General features: G+C 49.7%; 6 non-coding genes across 6 annotated transcripts; 4 read left to right on the top strand and 2 right to left on the bottom strand.

Moving 5' to 3' along the window:
- Positions 1 to 3,290: 3,290 nt before the first annotated feature.
- On the top strand, positions 3,291 to 3,362 carry TRNAQ-UUG (transfer RNA glutamine (anticodon UUG)). Its single transcript has one exon. It is a non-coding gene; the product is annotated as a tRNA-Gln (tRNA).
- Positions 3,363 to 7,041: 3,679 nt separating this feature from the next.
- Positions 7,042 to 7,113, top strand: TRNAQ-CUG (transfer RNA glutamine (anticodon CUG)). Its single transcript has one exon. It is a non-coding gene; the product is annotated as a tRNA-Gln (tRNA).
- Positions 7,114 to 9,665: 2,552 nt separating this feature from the next.
- On the bottom strand, positions 9,666 to 9,737 carry TRNAM-CAU (transfer RNA methionine (anticodon CAU)). Its single transcript has one exon. It is a non-coding gene; the product is annotated as a tRNA-Met (tRNA).
- Positions 9,738 to 14,647: 4,910 nt separating this feature from the next.
- TRNAV-CAC (transfer RNA valine (anticodon CAC)) lies at positions 14,648 to 14,720 on the top strand. The gene has a single exon. It is a non-coding gene; the product is annotated as a tRNA-Val (tRNA).
- Positions 14,721 to 16,054: 1,334 nt separating this feature from the next.
- On the bottom strand, positions 16,055 to 16,128 carry TRNAT-AGU (transfer RNA threonine (anticodon AGU)). Its single transcript has one exon. It is a non-coding gene; the product is annotated as a tRNA-Thr (tRNA).
- A 5,467-nt stretch (positions 16,129 to 21,595) lies between these two features.
- On the top strand, positions 21,596 to 21,678 carry TRNAL-UAA (transfer RNA leucine (anticodon UAA)). Its single transcript has one exon. It is a non-coding gene; the product is annotated as a tRNA-Leu (tRNA).
- Positions 21,679 to 22,463: the final 785 nt, after the last annotated feature.

Raw genomic sequence — 22,463 nt, 5'->3', positions numbered from 1 at the left:
GGATACTAGGTAAGCTGCCATGGATGAAGGGAGGATCTTTTCAATTGTAACCCTTTTATGCTCTTTGACTTTTAAATCATGGGTGCATTGCCACTGAATGAATGAATCTGGGAATACCCGTGCTCAAATATTGATAAGATAATATCAATAAATAAATGCCTCAGTAAAGATGTGTGTGGAAAGCCTCAGGAGCACAGGATAGATAATGTTCCCAGTAGGGGTGGGGGTGATACACAACTCGTCTAAGCAGATGAAGTAAGAAAGTGGGTATCACATTCCAGGGATCAGTACTAGTTGGTGGGGCTAGAGTCTACAAGGGTAGGCAGAAGAGAGCAAGCCAAGGGGCTGAGCAATGAGTCTGATGGAATGTCAAACCCAGGGCTTATTCTGTACTAGGCGCAGGCTCCTTAAAATGATGACAGGACCTCAGGATAAAACAACTAGGTAGGGATTGTGAAGAGTTTATCAAGTAAGATTCTGAAATATGCCAAATTCTAGATGCCAATATGAGAGTGTATGGTTATTTAAGTGAAGCAGACTCTCAAATTATTTATTAAATCAATCCAGCATTCATAGGATTTCTTTGCTCCATGAGCAAGAAGGAGGAAAAGAAAGTAGCACTGGTCTATTTTGGAACTAGCAGAGGAATCTTACAAGTATTTATTACCTGTTGAAAGGAAAGACTTCACAGCAACATTGTTATCTTTGTAGTATATGATCAAATAAGCCAGGAGACCAGAATGGCACACTGCTCAGATCCAGGACTAAGATCTGTGCAACAATGTCTAGCATTTGAAAGTCCCAGGAGACCCCTTACAAATCAAGTGACACTCTGGGGTTTTTATTAACTGAAAATAATGGGGTGGCAGCTTTGAACACTGACCGAGAACTTCATATTGGCCAGGCAACATGGTTCGCAGACAGGGCCCCACAGGGCAGCCTTGGATTCATATTTTACATGAAGAAATAGAAAAGAGGTTGAAGACGATTTTCTTTCTTACAAGAGAATTGGCATCCTTTGACGGGGCTTTGTCTTCTACCATCCAGGAGGTCCTTCTTTTGTATGTACTTACTGGCTTATTGTCAGTAAGAAGGGACTTCTTTGGTTTTTCTTTTTCTGTTTAGTATAGAAACATTCCCCATCTTCTTTCATGCAAGCTTCTTTTCTAAAATGGTTTCCTTTAACCTCCCATTTTTCTCTATGAACTTACTCTTCAGTCTGTCTCAGAACATAGAACGTGTTGACAAGATAGGAACTGTCACAAAGGTCTGACTAATCCACAGAGCTTGAGACTATGTGTGTAACAGGAACATAATTAAGCATCACGCATTAAGGGAAGAAGAAGAATATGCACATTGTTGCAAATTCCAATTACAAGTCAGGCAAATCATTGGAGAGCCAGTAACTTTACCGCTGTGTGTACAGAAAATTAATGTATTTAATCATAAAATAGGACTATCTATTATACGACAGGTGCTAGTCTAGCATTGAGGAAGACACAGTGAAAAAAGCCTGTGAGAGTTCCTGTTCTTGTGGCACATCGAGGGGAGGAGGGAGCCAGACAATAGGAAATAAATTAATGAAATCTATAATATGTCAGCTCCTTGATGAAGTAGTTTGTATAAAATAAAGCAAGGAAGTGGATAAGGAGCTGGGAGTCACAGCTTGTTGGAGGGTATGCAGACAGGGCCTCATTAGGGACTCACTGGCATCGAGTGCTGAAGGAGTCACCATGGGGGGAAGCTTCTGTAGGTGGAAGGAATGAGGGCCAAGTGCTCCAGTCAGCTCCCTGCTTAGTGTGTTCTGGAAACAGCAAGAGAGGCTGGTGTGGTTGTAGCAAAGGGAGTAATGGGGTGAGAAGTTTTGAGTTTCACATGTCTGCCTCTTTCTCTGAGTCCAACTTAATTCCTGCATTGAGCCTCAAAACCCTAAAGGTTTTTACATAGTTGAAGATAAGCTCTGCAAAATAAGAGACGATGGCCCCACCTCCGCTAGGATCTAGATCTAGGAAAGCGAATGACATTCTTGTAAAACTCTCCCTAAAGAGGTGAATTCTAAGAGGAATCTTGTTCCCAGCCATACATACCCCCAGCACCAAGACAGTCTGGAATGACACTGAGGGACTGATGTCCCAACGGATGGCTTTTTATTGCTTAATAGAATAACAATACATGGTGCTTAGAGGATGTCTTTGGGGGAGTTTTCTTATCCTTAGTCATCTACTTCCTATTTTTAACTCTTCCCATTTCATCCTACTTTTGCAGAACCCAAGGCTAACAATTCTGTAAACAATCATCATTTTTGGAAGTATATAACAAGATCTTAAACAGGCCCATAAGAAGACACGAACACTGATGTTCATTAACATATTACTTATGGTGCCAAAAAAAAAATGGAGGCCAGTCCTCTTGGGCAGTACTGAGGGAGTAGATAGGGCCAACTGCTGTTTCTAGAGGGGTTTGTGGGTTTTGGGGGGTTTTGTTTTGTTTTTGTTTTTGTTTTTGTTGCTGTTACTGCATAGTAGGCCAGCCCAAAATTTGGTGCCACAAAGCAAACCTTTTGTTATATTCATGGACTCTGGTCAGGATGCGCTTGGGGATGTCCGGAACCTCAGAGGGGAGTTTTCCTGAGGCGGGTCGTTCTCGATAGAGGCGCTGAGGGCTGGACTCCTCCGTAGGCTTCTTGGCTCACAGGTCTGTCGGTTGCTGCCGCGCGGGCCCTGGGACTGCCAGCCGGAGCTACTACTGTGCGCGCCGGGCTTCCTAACAGGATGGTGGCCTCCCGGTGGTCAGACTCCTCCCACCATTCCGAGGGTGAGTCCCAGGACACCCAACCAGAAGCTGTGACCTCCCACCTCAGAATAAAAGTCAAAGCCCTAACAAGGCCCTACCTTGCCCTATGAGCTGTAGGGGTGATAATTCGGGATGGGTGGAAGGGGACCAAGGCGGGAGCAGGAATGTCGCTGTTAGAAAAGGCCCTGAAAACCAGATGAAACATACAGGTCCGTTTGCAAAAGCTGTGCGATCCTAAGGATGGTTCTCTGCTAGGACTGTCCTGAGACCCGCAGGACTTCCAGCCTCTCTGCTCCGGACCTGTTCGAGCCATTTGGGCCCCCATGCATGGAGACCACCACCACACCCACACGATTTCAAAACACCCCCGCAAGGGGGCGGGGCAGTGTGATCGGAAAGAGAGGGAGAAACAATCTTTTAACGCCGGCGGTAGGGATTTAGTGCCTCGGTGATGCACATTCATCACAAGAGTTACTCGCTAGGCACCGGCCCCCGCCGGCCCCATGGTGTAATGGTTAGCACTCTGGACTTTGAATCCAGCGATCCGAGTTCAAATCTCGGTGGGACCTTCGCGAATCTTCTTTGCAAATTTTTTTCATTTTTCTCCCTGCTATCTCCTCTCTTAAAACTAACACTGTCCCCTGTAATGCAGCCAATAGGGCAGCCAGAACGAGCACGAGTATTAGGAAGTCTGAGCCCACGTGGGGCAGCGAGACCAGGGGCAGAGAGGCGCAGGGAGAAGCGGCGGCCAGTCCAGTTAGCGGTGCGGGGATGCCGGGCGGCCCGGGGGGCCGGGGGGGCGCTCCCCCGTCGGCCCTGCCTGCCTCGCAGACGGGAATCTGCGCGCACGACCGAGGACTTGGGCTTTCGAAGGAGGGCCACGTTGCTACTGTAAGGCCGGAACGGGACGGGAACCTGGGCCGAGGAGCGGCCTCGGGGGCGCTCTCCACGCCTGTCCCCGCGACGCTCAGGGGACGGCCTCACTCCGGCCCTCAGGCCCAGCGCAGCTGCAAATTCTGGGTTCTGTCTTCGTCCTTCAGGGATGCCGCCGCGCTCGAGGGGGCTCACCGCGGAGCAATCGCCACCTTTCGGCTTTCGAGGCGCGGCCTCCCCCGTTTCGATGGCTGCTACCTTCACGTGCGCACAGCTCCACTCCAGCCTCGTTTTCGCCGTTCCTGCCCCTCACAGACCCCCGCCCGCATTCGCTTCTAGTCACCAGCCGGGCTGAACTTGTTTCCAGTTTCCCATTTCCCCCTCTCCTGTCAGCTTTTATGTGCTATGTGGCTTTGCCCTCCTCTCTGCGCTCGGGCTATGAGGTCCAATTCTCTACCCACTCCTCAAATACTAACCTAGACCTTTCAGCCTTCTCCCTGAGGCGATCCTTGGCTCCCTATACCTGGGCTTAAGTGCCTCCTCTGTGTTTCCTCGGGACCCCAAACCCTGTTCTCATACCTGTCCCAACCGCTCGCTTACCAGGCCCTCCCTCCTGCTCAAGACAGCACGTTCTCCTGCTGGAGGGGTCGGTCCTGGGGCCTGTTCACCTTTCAGTTCTCCGTCCCACAGCCCCTAGCTCGGGGCGGGAGTTCATAAAGACTTGCCCAGTGCAGAGCCTTTCGCCTGCTCTGGTTTGATCATCCCAGAACCCAGAAGAGCTCTTGTCCATGCTTGGTTCCAAAACGTTCTGCTCTGCTTCCCCAGATTTCTTCCGACTCCTTTTCCTTCGAGGACCCCAAGTCTACACCTGCGCTAAGAACAGGCTTTGCCCAAGACTGGAGCACAAGTCTCCCTGGAGATGAATTTCAACTACAACTTTTTTCTTTTTTAAGATTTATTTATGTATTTATTTAAGAAAGAGAGTGAGCAAGCTGGGGCCGGGGGGGGGGGGGGCAGAGTGGAGGAGCAGGGGGGGAAGCTGACTCCCTGGTGAGCCCAGAGCCCAGACCAGGGGCTCAGTCCCCTGATAGGGAGATCACGACCTGATCCAAAACCAAGAGTCGGAGGCCCCAACCATGACTTGTCTTAATGAGGCCACTCAGTAGCTAAAGGCAGGAGGGTGGGGGGATTGGACCACTGTATTTTGCTTGTTTTTCGGTGATAATTCACCTCAGGGAAGAAAGGTTCCTTTTGCTGCATACCTGCCCATTCATCCTGAGGTCTGCATGCGCCTAGCTTTGATTACCTATTGGTTGTAAGGAGCCCAGTGCCTGTCAGGGGCCTAGCCTCTGGAAAGCACGAATAGCACGTTTGTGATTAAATTGAAGATTTGTGAGTGCTGCCCAGGAAGCAAGGTTTTGGGCTGAAGGTGCCCCTGTTTCCTTTCTGAGGGCTCAGGAAGGAGACACTGCCTTCTGAACCGCGCACTCAGTGGGCTCCCACTCATGCCCCACCTTGGCTCCCACCCGGCGTCAGCTGAGGGAGGGAAGGAGGCCCGCAGGGGGCGGCCCAGGAGCAGCACAGATATCCTGTCTGCTAAACGGAGATCCAGGGCTGCTCAAGTCAGGGGCGCCTTCTGGACCCCGCAGGGCCAAGGCCATTGGGACTGTTTTTCCCTTTAGCATTGGAAGATGTGATCAAACTAGTGTATTCATCTCTGACTAGTTTTGTCAAGGAATGAGAAATCTGCGGATTTCACAGCGCAGGCTTAAAAGTATTTCCTTTGTGAGGACCTTTTCCTCATCTCTGCCAGGTTTTGACAGTTTGGACTCACCTGTGGAGGATTTTTACCCTCTCTCCCGAGGATCTCCTACCACCTCTGTGCAAACAACAAACCGACCTTGACCATCCTCCACCTGTTCTAGCTTGAGGAAAATCCCCAGCCCAGCTTTCCAGAAAAGACCCAGTGGTCCAGTAAGAGCCACCCTGCAAAACTCCCTTTGCAAGGGAATCCCCGAGAAGCCCGGTACTTACAGGGAGAGCTGCGTGCTGTGGAGTGGAGCGGCCCCTGTTTGGGGCGTTGGGGGCTGTTCCGCTGCGCTTTACCGCCCGTGTCCACCAGAGGGCGCGCCGGCCCGGAAGCGCGGCTCCGCGACGCCCTGAGACCCCGGGAGGCAGGCCCCCCCCCCCGCGCAGCCGAGGCAGTGGCCGCGGCCCTCGCCCCTACGCCGAGTGCAGTCGCGCCCCGAGCGGGCGGGAGGCCCCCAGGTAGCTCCCTCAGGCGCGCGGTCAGAACGGCGTCCCGCTTTCTGCAAGACGCGCCCCCCCCCACGCGCGCGCCTTCTCCACGGCCGCGTGGGCTCGACGGAGGGCGCCCACCCCAGTGCGGGCAACGGGCGCGGCAGGTGGCGCAGAGCCTTCGCGTGAGGTCGGGGGGCCTCCCCTGCGCCCGCCTTCCGTCGGGGAGGAGGACGCGAGGGCGCGGGGCTGGTGCGGGAGCGCTCCTGAGGGGCCCCCACCGCGACCCGAGGTGCCCCAGGGCCGCGGAGACCCTCCTCCCGCCTCGTCCCCAGCCCCCCCCAAGTACCCCCGCGACCCTCCTCCCTCCTGGTCCCCAGCCCCCCCCAAGTACCCCCGCGACCCTCCTCCCTCCTCGTCCCCAGCCCCCCCCCAAGTACCCCCGCGACCCTCCTCCCTCCTGGTCCCCAGCCCCCCCCAAGTACCCCCGCGACCCTCCTCCCTCCTCGTCCCCACTCCCCCCCACAGCGGCCCCCGCGACCCTCCTCCCTCCTGGTCCCCAGCCCCCCCCAAGTCCCCCCGCGACCCTCCTGCCGCCCCGCGGTCCGAGCACCTGTACTTGCGTGAACAGCTCTCGGGCAGGGCGTCTGCGGGCTCCGGCTACCTTCTCAGGACCGTTGTTGGCGGAAGGAAGAGATTCTGAGAGAGCAGCGTGAGGACCTCAGGGCTGTGCCTCAGGTGTCTCCCCAGTAAAGAGCGACAACGGTCCCAGCTCAGGGCGGCCGTGAGCCTGCGGTGAGATAACGCCACGAAACACGTGTCTCGGAGCCTGCACCTCGGGGAGGGCTCGGCCTCCGCCACGGCCTCGCCCGCTTTCCCGCGAAGGAACAGGGGCGCGGGCGCCCAGCTCCCCAACCGCGTGGGAGCAATTCGGGGCTGGAGGGGAGGGTTCCTGACGTCCGGAAGCCGATGTCTTCTGTTAAGACTCTGGGGCAGAGGGTGTGCAACAGGTAGCGGTCCCCATCATCCCAGAGGAAGAGCAGCGCGTGCTCACCTGTACCTTTTAGGCAGAAAGGCCAGGGGACTTGGGAGAGGAAAAACTGTCATCTAAATATCAGAAAGAGCCGCCGCTAAGTGGGCCCCATGGTGTAATGGTCAGCACTCTGGACTCTGAATCCAGCGATCCGAGTTCAAATCTCGGTGGGACCTCTTTCTGTGCCTTTTAGTTCAATTCCTAGCTCCTTTCTGTAAACTACTAATCATTTTACTATCTTTACCAAATCCTTTCCATTCCAGCCCCTAGAAATTGTCATCTGCAGACCCATGACCTAAAGGGGGGCGGGGGGGGGGCGGAAATCCCGTCCCTTTCACTAAGTTCCAATACAATTTTCTTGTTCATATACTGTATACTTATGAAAAATTTTATATTTACTTTTTACTGATTGCATGCTATTGAATTTAAAGACAACTCAAACCAGAAGAAAAACACTTAAAACAGACAAACACTTGAAATACCTAAAAATCATTTCTCAATTTTTATGTTTTTCTGCTTTAGACTAGTATGATAAGGTAATCACAGCCTTTAAGCATAAAAATGCAATATTTTGGGACATAATTCTGGGACAGTTATAGTATAGAAATACTTTTAAAAGAAAAAAGAATTCATGAACGTTTTTCAACTGTTAAATAAAAGCATGCCATATTTTCTAAACTGAGGTATAGTTAACATATAACATTAGTTTCAGGTGTACAACATAGTGATTTGATATTTATATATATTGTGAAATGATCACCATAAATCTAGTTAACGTCCATTACCATACATGGTTACATTTCCTTTTTTACTTGTGATGAGAACTTTTCAGATCTCCTCTCTTAGCAAGTTTCATATATGCAATTCAGTATTATTTATGACAGTCACCATGATGTACATTACCTCCCCAGGACTTACTTCTCTTGTAACGGGAAGTTTGTACCTTTTGACCCTGGTCTTCCATTTTGCCACCTTCTGCCTCCACAGCCACCGATTGGTTCTCTGTATCTATGAGCTCTTTTGTTTGTTTTTGTGTTAGATTCCACATACAAATGAGGTCATATGGTATTTGTCTCTCTGTCCTTATTTCACCAAGTATATTTTTGGAGAATGCTACTGCATATCAAATTGTTAGAGCTTTTAGTTTCCAATGCACAAAATCCAATCATTGATTGGACTCTTTCTTCATGTCCAAATTTTACCATATGCTAGCACTTACATTCTTTGGAGTGATTTAAATTTATGAGGAAACCTTTCAGAAGACCACTGGAAAGCAATGTGTGAGAACACAAAATACTGTGGCAATTCATAAAGACTCCAAGGAATTAAAATTGCTTAAAGACACTGTTCTTGGTTAAAACAATGAAGGGATGGGCCAAAGCAGCCCCCTCCATCATCTCCGTCAGACTGGCTCATTTCTAATTTTCAGGCAGATTTTTCACATGCTTTCAAAAGGTAAAAGTTTGCAAAAAAAGTATACTCAGCGAAATAGTCTTCCCATAGTCCTTTATACTCAATTCCCCCCACAACTATTACTACCCTCTAAGATAACCAGTTTCACGGGTTATCTATGAATAATACTAAATGTGTAGGTTTTCCTAACTTCCCGTCTTAAAAACTGGTAACATAGTGTAATGTTCATCTGCGCTGGTTTGCCCACCCCACCCCGCACTTAGTAATATCTCCTGGAAATCAGTCTATGTCTTTTGTAGCTGCATAGGTCTTCTCCTTTGAGTCCGTATGTCACTGTTTATTCAACCGATCTACTATACCTGGACATTTAAAGTTAATTAAAATGTTCTTAGGGGGTAAACAAGCAAAATAAATTGAAGATGGTTGGTCTTGCCAAACAGGAACATCTTCACCACTAAACTGAGGGAACATACCAGGTCTACCGCATACACCGTCTTATTAATATTTTTGCTTTTGTTATCTTGCTCTGTGAATTCCCATTGTTTAGAAGACTTTATATTTTCCTGCCACACTCTAGGCACGCATTAAAAGTATTTCGATTAGTAATTTTCTCTCAATTTCTTCGGCAAATATATCAGAAAGACTATTTTTCTTCCTTGTTTGTCCATGGAATTTGATGCACAAAATGTTTCATTTTAATGTATTCCACTGTTTTCTACCATTTCACATTTAACTTCTTGTTTTTCTCATGACATTCCCAGCAATCCAGTTTCTGTGGATATGGACAAGGAGAGGCTATAAAAGACATCTTCCCAGTTAGTGTACATAAATTGCTTTAGAGAAAAATTTGCAGCGCATTACCATCAACTTGAAATGAAGGTAATGAAATCATGCATAGAAATAGACAAAAGAGGGAAAGAAACAGAAAACTCCCACCCAAGTAAAAAAGACAATATAGATTTACGGTAACCAACGGTCTCAGGCAAAAGTAATGTTTTTCCTTCAATTGTAAGAAAATATGCAAGGAAATACAAAGTGCTATGCCACCTCGAGGTAGATTCTATTCACTGGAAGGTGGGTTAACCTGTTGGAAGCAAACACTGGGTTTGTCACCTTCCCTTTTTCTCTTCTAGAGATAAGATTTGCCTCCATTTGAAATGAGCAAGAAGGGAACTATACACTCAATTGGGGAAAATGGTGGAAAATACCACACATATCTAGAAATCAGATGCAATGTCAGAGACGAATTTTAGTTAATGAGCATGCACTTAACTTTCTGAGGCCATCTTCCTCCAGACACGGAATCAAAAGCAGTTAGCAGAGGATGGTTTCGATCCATCGACCTCTGGGTTATGGGCCCAGCACGCTTCCGCTGCGCCACTCTGCTCTGCGAGCAGCGGGCCTGCTCTTCTTATTTACCATGGGAACGACCCGGCCCTTCACCAGCTTGTTTCACACCTTCCTTACTTCCTTCTCCCCCGCGCCTGGCTCCAGCCTCGGCCTCCGCAGGACCGCCTCCTCCAGGAAGCCGGCCGCGCCTCGGTGAGCCTCTCTGGGCCCAGGCCCGCACCCCCTGAGGGCTAGGAGGAGCGCAGGAGCCCGGTTTCCCGGCCCCCGGAGAGGCTGGGAGGAGTCGTCTGCGCGGTGCGAAGGCCGGTGCCCTCCAGCCCCCCGGCACCCCGTGCCCTCCAGACCCCCGGCACCCCGTGCCCTCCAGCACCCGGACCCGCGGGGCCCTCCAGCACCCGGACCCCCGCACCCTCCAGCCCCCCGGCACCCCATGCCCTCCAGCCCCCGGCACCCCGGGGCCCTCCAGCCCCCCGCACCCCGGGGCCCTCCAGCACCCGGACCCCCGTACCCTCCAGCCCCCCGCACCCTGTGCCCTCCAGCACCCGGACCCCCGTGCCCTCCAGCCCCCCGCACCCTGTGCCCTCCAGCACCCGGACCCGCGGGGCCCTCCAGCACCCGGACCCCCGTGCCCTCCAGCCCCCCGCACCCTCCAGCCCCCCGGCACCCCATGCCCTCCAGCCCCCCGCACCCCGGGGCCCTCCAGCCCCCCGCACCCCGGGCCATCCAGTCCCCGGAACCCGCGGCCCCCGTGCAGCCTTGCTCCGCTGGGTCACCAGCTTCTGCACCTGCCTTTCTAGGGGTCCCTCCGCCTTCACGGAGGACCTGTGGACCCAGCCCCAGGGCACATAGGGTGTCCGTTACTCTGGAAGGGGAGGGAAGATCATTTTCTCTCTACTCTTGGAAGCCCTTGGCTGGGAACTCTGTAACAAGAGAGCAGAGAAAGAAAAAGAGAAGTTTATTAACATGTATGCCTCCTGCGCGCCTGGGAGAGACCCAGGGGGAGAGGAGCCAGTCCCAGAGGTGGGCTGAACTGGGCACCGGCGTCCGCTAAGGACAAAGAGAGAAACTCGTGTGCGGGAGGCCAGTCACGGGGAGGTGACCCGGACAAGCCCAGTGCGCAGGAGGAGGTGTGCTAAATAGATTTAAGGTTGTGCCTTCTCCATCAGAAGGGTCTAGAGCTGTCCTGGGGATTAACTTTCGTCTTGCGGGGGGCGGGGGGGGGGGGGGAGGGAGGATGGGCCCCTTTGTAAACTTCTGTCCTGCTTTGAGGCCCGTGGGGGGAGGGCAGAGAGCTTTTCTTGCTGCTTCTCCGGTGCCTTCAGGTCAAAATAATCCTCACGCCAAAGTGGCAGATTCGGGGGTGGTCTCATCCTACCACCCCTGGCTCCAGCCATTCTTTCTTAGTTTTTTCCTTCGTGAAGAAACACGCAGGCAGCCTGAGGCAGAGAGTCGAGGTTAGGAAGACACTGCAGAACAGGAGAAAGCTGAGGAATTCGAGTGCACAAGATGGATCCCCCCAGACGTGACCCAGGACCACGAGATTTGGGGGCCCGGCACTTACCATCTAGGGATGAGACTCAGCACCTTATGTTGTTACCCATCCCTGCTGCCTGAGGCCCACAGGGTCCCTGTGACCTGGAGGCCTCGGGAGACCCAGGGGACTGCCCACCAGGTACCTGGGCACCGTCTCCTTCCTGTATTCCTTCTGGGGTGTTCTTCCGTAGCTTCTGCAGACTCCGGCTGCCTTCTCTGTGAAGTACTTCTCTTCTCGCAAGGCCCATCTATGACAATGTATTCCTTCTACTCTTGTTCGTCTGACAAAGGCTCCTTCTTCGGCACACTGAAGGATAGTTTCACTGTAACAGAATTCCACACTGGTAGTAGTTTTCCTCAATGCTTTAAACATTTGACTCCACTCTTCGTGCTTGCATGGTTTCTGAGGAGAAGTCCGCCATCATTCTTATCCTGGCTCCTCTCCAGGCAAGGCCTCCTGCCTCCGTCATCAAATCCCACATAAAAGCCCTCAGCTTTAGCCCTGTCTCTGAATCTTCCTTCCTCAGGAAGGCCCCCCGCCCCGTAAAACTCACATAAATGTGTGTGCATTCCTCCTGTGCATCAGTCTCTGTCAGTCTAATTTCCAGACCCAGCCAGGGACCCTCAGAGGGGAAAGAAAACTGTTCTCTCCCCTGAAAGCCCTTGGTACATTAATCATAGTTGTTTTAAATTCCTGGTCTGATGACTCCAAAAATTTCCACTAAGAATCTAATTCTTAGGCTTTCTCTGTCTCTAAAAATTGTGTTTTTGTCTTTCATCATGACTTGTCATTTTTTTGAAAGCCAAACACGAGTGCTGCTGAAAGGAACTGGGGTCAACAGGCTTGCAGTGTGGGGTTTGACGTTTACCTGGCTAGAAGTGATGCTGTATTCACGGCTTGCTGAGGTCCCTCTACCGCCCTTATCATTTCCTCCCCTGTTGGGTCTGGCTTTCCCTAGAGACTTCTTAAATAGGGTCCGCGATTCACAGTTCTTTCTGGAGTCATTCAAGGTGTGAGGGGACAGACCGGAAGCCCTGTGTGCTGTGGGCTCAGTCTGTCAGTGAGAGAAAATGAAATAATATAAAATGCTCAGCTAAAACCACAAAAGGCAGAAAAAGAGTAGAAGACAAAAATAAGAATGAAAAACGAAGGCATCAAATAGAAAATTTGGGAAATATTATGGGAAATATTAATCCAACTCTATCAGGAATCAGTTTAAATGTCAATGGTCTAAATGCACCAATTAAAAGACAGAGACTGTCAGAGTGGACCAAGAAACAAGACTATATTTTGTCTACAAGAAACCCACTTTAAATATAAGGACATTTATAGACTAAAGGTTAATGAATGGAGAAAGGTATACCATGCTAACATTAGTAAAGAGAAAGAAGGAGTAATGATATTAATTTCAGACAGAGCCAACTTCAGACCAAGGAAGATTATCAGGGATAGAAAGGAGCATTATAGAATGATAAGGGGTTCGATTCTCCCTTGACGAAATCAGCATCTCCAGACAGCTTATCCAACAACAGCAGAACACACATTCTTAAACTCAAATGGAACATTCATCAAGATAGACCACATTCTGAGCCACAAGACACACCTTAACACATTTAAAAGAATTGAGATCATACATGTCTGATCTCAGACCACAATGAAATCAAAGTAGCAATCAATAACAGAGAGCAGGAAAAATCCCCAAATACCTGGAGACTAAACTGCACACTTCTAAATAACACATCGGACAAAGAAAAATTCTCAGGAGAAATTTAAAAATTTTTTTAATTAAATGACAATGAAAATACAAATTATCAAAATTTCTTTGATACGGTGAAAGAAATGCTTATAGGGAAATGTATAGCATTGAATCCATATATTTGAAATGAAAGATCTGCAATGAATCATCTAAGCTTCCATTCAAGGAAAGGAGAAAAAGAAGTCCTAATTATCCAAAGTAAGCAGAAAAAAAAATAAAGAAAAATTAGAGCAGAAATTAGAAACAGGAAATCATTGAAACCAAAAGCTGGTTCTTTGAATCAATAAAATCAATCAGCCTCTCACCAGGCTAACTAAGAAAAAAAGAGAGAAGACACAAATTAATGATATCAGAATTGAAAGAGGGGACATCACTACAGATCCCATGCATACTAAAAGGATAATAAAGGACTATTATGAACAACCTTTATGCCCACAGTGTGGATAACCTAGATGAAATGGACCAACTGGAATTGTGAAGACAAGATTTGCCAAAACTCACACAAGAAGAAAGAAATAATCTGAACAGGCCTACATGTATTTAAAAAATTGAATCAGTAATTAATAACATTCCAAAACAGAAATTTCAGGCCCAGATAAGTTCATGGTGAATTTTGCCAAACATTTAAGGAAGAAATTATACCAATTCTCTATTATCTCTTTCAAAAGACAGAAGCAGAGGGAATACTTCAAAGCTTACTCAATGAGGTCAGGTTACCCTAATACAAATATCAAACAAAGACATTACAGGAACAGACGCCTCCAGACAGGTATCTCTTATGAACACAGATACTAAAATCCTCAGCAAAATAGTAGCAAATTTAACCCAATGACGTACAAAAAGAATATCCCAGGACCAAGTGGGATTTATTCCAGGTGTGCAAGGCTGGTTCAACATTCAAAATCACTTGATGGAATCCATCACACCAACAGGCTAAGCGAGAAAAAGTACATGATCAGATCAAAAGATGTAGAAAAAGCATTCAGCAAAATCCAACTTCCTTTCAGGATAAGAACTCTCAGCAAATGTCTGTACCTTGTGCTCTGTGAACCTGAAACAGCTCTTTAAAAAAAAAAAAAAAACCTCTGTTAAAAAATAATAAATAACCTATATTAGGAAAGAAAATGGTTTCTGTTTGCGGAATTTGATGAAAGGAAGTGAAGTTTTGAATTTCAAGGTAGGCAGGGAATAGACTGAGAGCCATGCCTGGGGGCTGTGCGGAGAGGGGCAGGAACAGCTATCAGGGGCCTGAACTAGGGACCCATAAAGAAGGGGGGGCGTTTCGCGGAGTCTGAAGGGAAACCCAGCAGAGTTCGGCAATCATTTCCAGGCTGGGTGAGCCGGTGGGAGGGAATCCCGAGAGATGCCGGAGTAAGATGCCAGCTTGGTCAGCGCCAGGATGTTTGAGATTATTCCGGCGCTGGTCATGGTTTTAGCAGAAGGCTCCTAGAACTTAAATACTTAATATCTATCTGGGAGTCGGATACCTCTTGACCTCGGCGTGGTGCTGGTTTTGGGTCGGCTTGAAAATGCGGCTGCAGACAACGACTCCGAAACAGACCCCAGTGGGGAGAAGACCCCAGGGTTTTAGGAACCAGCGCGGCTGAACGCAGGAAGCCGAGGAGCGCGCTACCAGAGCGCCCGTGCGCGCTCAGGGGTTTCCGTGGTGTAGCGGTTATCACGTGCGCCTCACACGCGCAAGGTCCCCGGTTCGAAACCGGGCGGAGACACGCGTGCCCCGTGGCGGGTTAGCTTTTCTTTCTCTCTCGCGTTTAGATCACGTTTCGCGGACACCTCTCACCCTTTCTGACCCAGCCTCCCATTCAAACCTATCAAGGGCATCCATGCGCGCAGCCTTGCTACGTGGAATAAAGCCCAAGTAACACAGTCACGGGGACGCGCCGGGACAAGGTGTCTGTGCGCCCTGTCGCCAAGGCCAGGTGACATTTACTGGGACCTGGAAGGAGGAGTCGCTTGAGACAAGAACATGAGCCAGAAAAAAATTCAGTTGGAGAGAAGACTCTTCCACCAGGTTTGTTTTCACAGGGTTTGTTTGTATGGTGTAACATTCCCGCGTCAGTACCTTCGAGCTCTCCCCTAAAACTACTTGATATCGTGGACCATCACTTGGGATTCCATTCCACTTTTAGGTGTCCTTTGAAATCCAGTCTGCGGAAAAAATGGCACTCCCAGAGCGGGCTGGCTTCGCCCTCGCAACCTGTGCATGCGCACCAGACCAGCCCCTTGATGTAATGTTCCGCGATGGCCCGTTGGAAAATCTCAGGAACTTTTTTTAAAAAGCCCTGCGTTCTCATTTTGCACTGGGACCATAAGTAATGTAAGAAGTTCTCCCAAAAGCTCACAAAAGGAGCAATCATCCAAGTTCAGCGTTCCTTACAGGGAGGAGCAAGAAGTTGAGAACAAGCCCACCCTCTGCTCGACAGAAATGCGCACATTCCTGAGGGTGAGGGGATGCCTCTGTAGACTATAGTAATACTTGACGACACGCCCTAGAATATCAAAAGAAAAAGATCCACTAACGCATTAAAACTTTATTGTAGGGTCTGACGCATTTTTTTCAGCCTTTTCTTTTCATCTGAGTCCTTCAGGTCCCGTCCCGTTTAGCTTTCTTGTTTTCCCTTGTGTTTTGTTTCCATATGTTTCATCACTAATCATTCTTACTCTTTCAAGATTCCATCATTTTGCTCTACTTTTCAAAATATTCAGTGATGTCCTAGAATGCAGAATCATGGGAGAAGGAGGGATCATATTACAGCACTCAATTTATACAATATGCACATTTTATCTCTTTTTTCTTGTCTTTTTGAATTATATTCAAAGCAAAATGTGAAGGGAGACTGCACGTTTCTTAGGAAATGTGGAGAGTAGCCACAAAAGTTTAAAACTAGGAAACCATCGCTCAAGTCTAGGTCATAGCATAGACTTTGCTAATTCATGGTGAATAATTCTCTAGCTCTTCTACAAAGTGCCTCAGATAGGCAGACTGGTGTCTCAGGCTCCACTCTGCAATAAACCGAAGTTTTCATTAAAACCACAAAGGGAAAGGCCCCGCTGGGATTCGAACCCAGGATCTCCTGTTTACTAGACAGGCGCTTTAACCAACTAAGCCACGGAGCCCCACGGCCTACCCTCTCTTCTCACATATTGTTTTAAAAAAATTCACACATTAATCTGTGTTCTTATTTCAGCAATTTCTTTAGGATCTAGCAAGAAGGTGAACCTGGACGCCAGTCCAAACCAAAGAAGAATGCTCCCTCTGTGGAACGAGAACCGGGTTGAGAAGCCCATCTTGCTTGGTGCTGAGACCCATCACTTCCCTTAGGACCAGCAGTGAGCCTGCCCTTCCAACTCTGGGTGAGTGATAGTAGAAACGAGGCCCTGATTTTATCCATATGTCCCCCTAACTTCTGACCTCCAATGATGCTGTCTCTCCCCCATGCCAAAACATACTCCCTCCCTCCCAGTGGGATTCCTTTGTCACATCAACGTGAAATCCAGGATGGCATCATCTAGATCCGGGGAAGGCTCAGACGGAGTTCCTCGGTGGGGATGCTCAAGCAGGCCTCTTCGTGACCGGAGCAGCTATGGCCTGAAGGGACAAGTCACGTGTCTTCCCTCAGACAGGCCGAGGAAGCAGCGGCTAAGCTGCTGTACACCCTCCCAGGCAGAGAGAACACAACCGGGGACACATCGTCCACAGCAATTCCAGAAGCCAGTGGGCACATGATGCCACCTGAGTGGGACTCAGTCGTGCTGTCTGGGAACTGTCCTCCTGGACTCTGGGCTCCCCCCTCATCATCCATCCTGCTCATACGACATTTCTCTTACTAAGTCTCCTTCCCATCGCAGTCTGGGAGGCTCGGGTCCTCTTTTCATTTCGTGCTGTCCCTCCTTCCCTTTTCACTCCAGCCGTCAGTGTTCACTGCCGTTCTCTTGACACCCCTGTGATGTCACGAACGTTGTTGGAGCGTCTTCCTTTAGATCTGGAGCCTGCAAACTCTGACGCACAGGCCATATCTGGCCAGCTCCCTGTTTTTGTAGTTTTATTGGAACATAGCCACACTTACTCTTTTCCTATTATCTGTGGCCACTTGCCTGCTTCAATAGCAGATGTGAGTCGTTTCAACAGACCCTGTTTGGGCCACAAAGCCTAAAATATTTACTGTTTGGCCCACTGAAGAAAAAGTTTTCCCACCTCTGTATTAAATATAAACTGCATTTGCAAACCTGATGAAAATAAGCCCTTGTTTACCTTGGCTTCCTGTAAAGGTGCTGGCAGGCCCACCCCTCAGATTTGCGGGTTCGAGGCTGGGGTACGCAGGGCAGGCCCCGAAGATCCTTAGAGGTTTGGTTTTCTGCTGAGCGATCACCGAACTCACTTGGGACTGCCAACAAAAGATTTCACAATGTGTGCCTGAAAGGCATTTCTTAATCTTAGCACCGGCTTTCACCTGGAGCCGCTGGGAAAAAGAAACGGCTTCTTCTTTCCAACCCTGTAAATTCTCGCTCATTTGTATTTAACAGTTCTTCCCTTAGCTTAAATCTCCCATCTCCCGTTTCACTATGAACAGCAAGAAAGGCTAAGCAAGCCAGCGCCATTGACCGGAAGTCTCTGGCTACATTGGCGGCTGGGAGGTTTGCTGTCCACATTCCAAAACAGTGCAGGAAGCGCAACTCTTCAGGGCAGCTGCTGGGAGCTATTTCCAGCACTTTGTAAGCAGCTTGCTTTTTTCCAGGGGCTCTTTCCCCAGCCTCGTGGAGTTTTAACCCCACTTGATCATGAACCAGTATTCCACTGAAGGTGCAAGGAAGCCCCTCGGCCAACACTGGGGCTCCCTCTCTCTGTCTCTCTCGGCAGCTTTCTCCTCTCTCGTACGCTGTTCCAAATAAGCTAACTGCATTGGCCTCCCTGAAATGCTATCTTTGTGCCCCCGGTTCAGACACGCTGCTTGGCTCAGATTCCCCCCACCCCCACCCCGCCGCCCCTGGGTGTGCGGAGGCCTAGAAAGTGCCTCTAGGCAACAAGCTAAAACCTTTGTAAGGCTCATCACTTCTTTCGGTCAGGGACCAAGGTCCTGCACTGACAGCAAGTGTCAGGACATATTCCGCTAGTCCCATATTTGTGTCTAGCATCCTCGTGTACAGGGGAGGGCAGTGCCTCCCCCCGCGAATGCTTCACAGGTGGAAACAGAAGGCGCCACTGTTGGCAGAGCTCCTTTGCCACAGTGTTAGAATTTTAAGTTCCATCCGTGTTGCTCCATGGTCACGTTCTCTGTTACTACAGAATGAACGCGCATACTATTCTAAAGTATGCATTTACACTGCCTAATAATGAAAAGCAAAGTTTCTTCCAATTTCACAAGACGCACCCATTGCTGACACTAACTTCCTTCCGTGTGCCTGTGTCACGGGTAGGATTTGAGGGGTGGGAAGAGGCGAGGAAGATTCAGAAGCAGGAGCAGAGTAGCTCCACGCTAGATCGGGGACAGCCTCCACCAGAGTAACAAGTTCTCCAGGAGGACATCCTCAATTTCAGATCCCACCAGCAGGATTCGAGGGTTCTTTAATTCCTAGTCCTACGATAATGGGTTTTACTCCACTTTTTACTTTTGCCAATCGAATGGCGATAGAGTACCATCTCTTTTTACTTTTTATTTCTGTGGTGATTAATGATTTGAGAAATTTTTGCATAATATTTGTTAGTTTTCATGTCTCGCTCTCCTAAATTGCTTGTCCTATACTTTGTCCATTTCCTTTTGATCTTGCTGCTTTTCATGGCTTCTTGCTATTATATCATCTAATTATCCATCTCGCCCCTGCTATTTGGGGACAATTTAAATATACTCTCCCATGATCACATTTATCTATTGATGTTTCTATTATGGCCTTTATTTTACATATTCTTCATTTTAATGGAAGCAAATACTAGAATTGTATTTCTTTGTTATTTGTGCTTTTGAAGTTTTTAAAAGTCCTCTGCTCACTGGCACATGAGGATATTCTCCTTCATATACTTCTGGTAGCTTTATTCTTTACTTTCACACTTAAGAATCAAACTTACTAGCTGGTTCTGCCGTGTAGCCCGTGTGAAGAACAACAGTAATGGGGTATTTCGGAAACCTTTGTGTCTGTCCGTACCTCATGGACTCTCTCTCTGATCTGTTTCTTCTGGAACCCCGCAGTCATGCACAACCCCGTCCCCAGCCCAGTTCTCACCCAGCAGAGAGATCTGGGCTTCCTTCAGGGCGGTGCACGACTCTCGTCGGCAATGTCTCCTTTCTAGGAGTTGACCCTTGATCTGGCCAGAGACAGAACCCAGAGCGGGACAACCACCACACTTATGGGGGCCATTCCTTGTACCTCAACCACCACACTTATGGGGGCCATGAACCCAGAGCGGGACAACCACCACACTTATGGGGGCCATTCCTTGTACCTCAACCACCACACTTATGGGGGCCATTCCTTGTACCTCAACCACCACACTTATGGGGGCCATTCCTTGTACCTCAACCACCACACTTATGGGGGCCATTCCTTGTACCTCAACCACCACACTTATGGGGGCCATTCCTTGTACCTCAACCACCACACTTATGGGGGCCATGAACCCAGAGCGGGACAACCACCACACTTATGGGGACCATGAACCCAGAGCGGGACAACCACCACACTTATGGGGGCCATTCCTTGTACCTCAACCACCACACTTATGGGGACCATGAACCCAGAGCGGGACAACCACCACACTTATGGGGGCCATTCCTTGTACCTCAACCACCACACTTATGGGGGCCATTCCTTGTACCTCAACCACCACACTTATGGGGACCATTCCTTGTACCTCAACCACCACACTTATGGGGACCATTCCTTGTACCTCAACCACCACACTTATGGGGGCCATTCCTTGTACCTCAACCACCACACTTATGGGGGCCATTCCTTGTACCTCAACCACCACACTTATGGGGGCCATTCCTTGTACCTCAACCACCACACTTATGGGGGCCATTCCTTGTACCTCAACCACCACACTTATGGGGGCCATGAACCCAGAGCGGGACAACCACCACACTTATGGGGACCATGAACCCAGAGCGGGACAACCACCACACTTATGGGGGCCATTCCTTGTACCTCAACCACCACACTTATGGGGGCCATTCCTTGTACCTCAACCACCACACTTATGGGGGCCATGAACCCAGAGCGGGACAACCACCACACTTATGGGGACCATGAACCCAGAGCGGGACAACCACCACACTTATGGGGGCCATTCCTTGTACCTCAACCACCACACTTATGGGGACCATGAACCCAGAGCGGGACAACCACCACACTTATGGGGGCCATTCCTTGTACCTCAACCACCACACTTATGGGGGCCATTCCTTGTACCTCAACCACCACACTTATGGGGGCCATTCCTTGTACCTCAACCACCACACTTATGGGGACCATTCCTTGTACCTCAACCACCACACTTATGGGGGCCATTCCTTGTACCTCAACCACCACACTTATGGGGGCCATTCCTCGTACCTGAATTTATCAGGCAAAGAGAAAGATCTGGATGGGGATCCACTCAGTCTGAACATTCAAAATGAGGGTTAGGCTTCTTCATCAACTGAGGTTCTGGGAAGAGTCATCTTCGGACCCTCTGCTTGTCTTGTACCCCTGCCATAACCCCGTCATCCTGCGGTACCTTCCCTCGGCTGCCTGAGGCGCCCTGCGCGCCCTGGCACACTCGGGGTGCTCGGTATTGTTCTATAAATTAATTAATTATATTCCAGCCTGTGCTACAGGATTTCATTTCAGCTCCGTGTCCTCCAGAGACCCCAAATGTCCCATCTGGGAGCTTCTTTCATGGATTCTTAAATTCCCCACGACCACTCTTAGCGCCCGTGATTGAGTGCATTCAGCCCACGGTTGACGTCAGTTAGCGGAGTGTGCCTGGTGGATTCTTGGGGTCCACCCTATATCGGAGTTCTGGGGGGGGCCTATTGTCTTTGCAGCCCACACTGGGCTCAGTGCGCTCCTTTGTGGATACTGGGTGTCGGGGAAAGTGTCCTGTCATTAAAATCAAAGTCACGAATTCGAACTGTGTCCCCTAGGGATTTCCACCCCACCCCACCCCCACCAGGGCTTGCTCATTTTCACCTCCCGTCCCCCGGGGCGCAGCCCTGCAGCCTCCAGCCCGGGGGCTCTGCAGGGGGGTGGACGAGAGCAGGAAAACCCTGGTGTCTTCTGGCAGAATCGGGGCGGCGTGTGCCGCGGCCAGAGGAAGCAGGTGCGTCCAGGCGGGGCTTTCTCCTACTCTCTGTCCCTCCCCACGCGTTTTCCTTTCCGTATCAAAGAAAAAGAGCGATTTCTCTGAAACACAGGCGATGATCTAGCGAGGGGAGCTCGGGGGAAAGTGGGCGCTTTCCGAAAGCACAAGAAGTGTGCTGTGTTTTCTCTATCACAGGCCTCCTCGTGCAGTTCCACAGAAACAGAAATAATTCAGTATTTTCTTCACGCGCAGCGCGAATACATTGGATCCAATAAAAAACGAATTGCCGAGGGCAAGAGCCCAGCCACCGGGATGGCCGAGTGGTTAAGGCGTTGGACTTAAGATCCAATGGGCGTGTGCCCGCGTGGGTTCGAACCCCACTCCCGGTAAAGCAGGTTTTGGCCTCTGCAGCCCTTCCCGGGAGCAGGCGAGCCCGTGGCAACCTCCGGGTCTGCTTTTTCCATCCCTCCGCGAAAACAGTGAAAAGTATTATTAGAAAACGTTACCCTGCTCTGCCTTCGAGCAGGAGGAGGACTAAACAGTAGTACCTCCGTGAGCTACTTTCTGCCCCGCCCCCATCAAATTGCCAACCAGGAAAACTCACCATGTCCGCAGTGTTCCTAATGAGATTTTAACACTCCAGGCCCTTCAGTTGCAAGGCGGATGGAAACTTGGAGGCCTTGCCCTTGAAGCCACAGGAAGGAAGCCCTCGTTCTCTGTGGCCCCTGCGAAGCGAGAACCACCTGCCAGGAGATTCTTACTGTTTCTAACGGTGGTCGTCAGAGCTCGGCTGGGGCTGCCCCTCCAGCTCGCCCCGGAAAGCAGAGGTGAACCGTCACCAGCAGAACATGAGTGCTTTGAAATCTAAAAATGGTCCCTCAGTGGAGTTTGATTTTGCTTTTCTGGGGTTAGTGTTGTTGAGCATTTTTTAAGTTTATGAGCCACCTGTATTTCCTCTCCTGTGTACTCGTTTTTCTATTGGTTGTTAGGTCTTTTCTTATGATTTATAGGAGCTCTTTAAATATGAATCAATCAAGCCTCATTCTGATATGTCACCGATAATCCAGTTTGTTATTTGCCCTAGAATTTTGCAGTGATTTGGGTCTGTGGCCAAAGTGATGAGTCTTCTGGTTCAATGTCTGGCTTAGGTGTGCCTTTCCCCACTAGATCAAAA

This window comes from Eumetopias jubatus, unplaced genomic scaffold (assembly GCF_037043125.1).
Source record: "Eumetopias jubatus isolate StellerSeaLion01/CBP00866 unplaced genomic scaffold, mEumJub1_p1.0 scaffold_6, whole genome shotgun sequence".
Classification (NCBI taxonomy): domain Eukaryota; kingdom Metazoa; phylum Chordata; class Mammalia; order Carnivora; family Otariidae; genus Eumetopias; species Eumetopias jubatus.
This window is presented reverse-complemented; position numbering and strand designations above follow the sequence as displayed.